General features: G+C 40.7%; 1 long non-coding RNA gene across 1 annotated transcript; it reads right to left on the bottom strand.

Annotated features, from left to right (window-relative positions):
- Positions 1-411: 411 nt before the first annotated feature.
- On the bottom strand, positions 412-2,458 carry LOC121695989. Its single transcript, XR_006026213.1, has 2 exons — positions 2,015-2,458; positions 412-1,853 (listed from the first exon to the last, which is right to left on the bottom strand). It is a non-coding gene; the product is annotated as an uncharacterized LOC121695989 (long non-coding RNA).
- Between the last annotated feature and the right edge of the window lie 340 nt (positions 2,459-2,798).

Here is a 2,798-nt window from a genome sequence, read left to right as displayed (position 1 = left end):
CACACAAGCGGTACTCTGCCTGCGGAGACGCGGAGGAGATAACGCAGTCTCCTTAGTAACAGCGGGGTCCGTCTGATCACCTCTCCCTCCCGGCTGCTTATCCTGCTTTCCATGGCAACTCTCCGTTTCCGTGGCGCCCCTGCTCAGGGCATGAAATAAATCAGCACTATTGAAACCGTGTGTGTGTGTGTCTCTCTCACTCACTCTCTCTCTCTCTCTCTCTCTCTCTCTCTCTCTCTCTCTCTCTCTCTCTCTCTCTCTCTCTCTCTCTGTGTGTGTGTGTGTGTGTGTGTGTTTCATGTTGTCTTTTATCTGGCCAGAGGCATCAGCCTCACAGATGCACCTCTCCCAGGGAGGGTCTCACAGGGAGCTTAACTGTAGCAGGGCCCCAAGAAAATGCTAACTTATACATTGTGTTATTTATTTATTTGAAGATACTTTCATGGTGAATTCTTCCCCGGCAGGCATCTGAAATCTTAAAGTGTTTCAGGATGTTTCGCTGTTTTGTAATTCATCACATCTTGTGGCTTAAAAACAATTAAGCATTACGACAGTTTTTAAAATAATATTATGCTTCAACACTTCTGTTATTCCTTATGTCATATAATGTATGATGTGTAAAAGTTGTTTTAAATAAACATTAAAGAGTTAAGTTTTGAAAGAGTTTAGAATAATAATAAAAAACACTTTCTTCAGTGTTTTAACTGACCAAGCACTCCCTAAGGTATATGCTTTGTGTAGTCATTCTTGACCGTCAGAAGGGCAACTTTATAGAAGAGCTTTATAGAAGACCTCATCCCCAGGCTTAATATGGCATGGAGGTGTTTGAACTGCAGTTCAGCTTAAAGTCCGAATGCAAGCATGGCAAGTGTGTGTGTTGGAGACACCAAGAGGAGACAGCTGCAGGCCGGTGATTCAGTTCAAGCAGATGATTCTTATTCTGGATGTTGATGGAAGGAGGACTTGCAGTATGGATAAGAATGCTACATCCATCTGTATGGTTAGTTTATCACAATGTCTTATTCCCAGGGGTGTGAGTACAACAGTCCTGCAAAGATGACATTTTTATGTAACATTCAGAAATAAGCTTCAAAACTGCTTAAGGATTATATAATCTTTTGAGCCACATGGTAAATTGAAGAGATTCTTCAAGGGCTTTCAATGGAGATTAAACTTTTCCCTCGGACCAGCCCCTCAGCTAAATATGAATATATATTTGACATTGACATGTAGTTGCATTTCTACATGATTATGTGCACGGTATGATATGATAGCAAAAATGTTAGGAGAAACAGACACAGGGCTTTTGTTACAAAGGATATCATAGGCAGGTAATGTCACATGCTTGACTAAAACACGTATGGAACATGTCCAGGGTGATGTTATCATTCGTTCTTTTCTTGTTCTATAGGCCTATTGATAAATGATGAAATATAATAATAATAATAATAATAATAATGAAAAAACAGACTTTATTAAACTAAATACCACTGTTTATCTTGATCCGTGTAACTGTTGTTTTAAAAGAAGGTAATATTAAAAAGCATTTAGCCAGTTCATAGCCTATTCTAAACAGTAGCCTACATATAATTAAAAGTCATTAATTATTTAAAAGTCATTGTTCAGGTAATTCCCCACCCACTGAAATAAATATTGCATTTTAGCTGTCGCAACATGAACTACATCTAAGAATGAGGTTTCATTAACACTTATTCGTCTAAGTCGGTTACGCTCTCTTTAAAAATATGTATTTTTAAAGCTTTTTATCAGTGAATGAAAGTGCAGGAGGGGATACTTATCTATTCAATTGTCAGGATTTGTTGTGTCGTAATTGGTCAATGTCCCTCACATCGCTGGCAGGGGGAGAAGAGCCAACCAGCAGACGAAGGAGGAAAGAGGAAGTAGAAACATCAGCACTAACGCGGAGGAGAGCGAGTAAATGAGCTACCGAGAGAGAACGACTGCTACAAAGTCAGAACATCAGCACTTTATTGCGGTGGAAAAGTCGCCTTACCTCGCCAGGTTAGTAAACGTCGGTGCACGCACTTTGCATGAACCCACGCATATGCTTTGTCGTTTGAATACATCGTAGTTTCCGCCTTGAGGTGAAGATGAGGGTACGGGGGAAATGGGAAGACTCAACATTTGACCCGAAACCTTTTGCAACAGTAGCGGGTGGAACTGTCAGCACGACAGCTTGTTGTCGGATTAATTTAGGTTGACTTCTTAGATTTAGACGTCTTAATTGCTCTTTCAGTGTATCCTTCCGATTGGGGTTGGTCGTTCTATGGAGAAATCACAGTGATTCATAACTTTAGCGGAAAATCCACGGTACATTTAACGTTATTTCCCATGGAGCAAATCGCTTTTTTGATCAGCGTCAATTTTACAATAGATGTTCTTCGTAAATGTTATATTATTTGGGCCTTTAAACTTCCATAGGATCAAAAGTTGTCTTTTTGAATGCACGATTCCTCGTTGTTTGTTTTTGGAGCTTGATTGCAGTGTGTTTGTTTTGAATTTGGAAATCGAGCTTTCCGAGGCCACTGAACTACACCTCTGTCTTTTTGAACGAGCAAAATTCTGATTATGAGATTTGCAGATAACGATATCTTCACCCACTCTGCCTGGCCCTTTCCTGCCCCCCCCCTTCCGTGGGCTGTGTCTCACTAAAGTGTAAAGTTTAGTTATCAGCGCTGAGCTGGAGGGCAAGACATGGTTTTCTCCCGTTTCCTACTGCACGTGGTTTTACGCACGCCCGGGGCTACATTATAACGCATTTGCCTTATGACCCAAGT

This window comes from Alosa sapidissima, chromosome 21, assembly GCF_018492685.1.
Source record: "Alosa sapidissima isolate fAloSap1 chromosome 21, fAloSap1.pri, whole genome shotgun sequence".
Lineage (NCBI taxonomy): Eukaryota > Metazoa > Chordata > Actinopteri > Clupeiformes > Clupeidae > Alosa > Alosa sapidissima.
The sequence above is the reverse complement of the archived record's forward strand: the minus strand, read 5'-3'. Positions and strand labels throughout refer to the sequence as shown.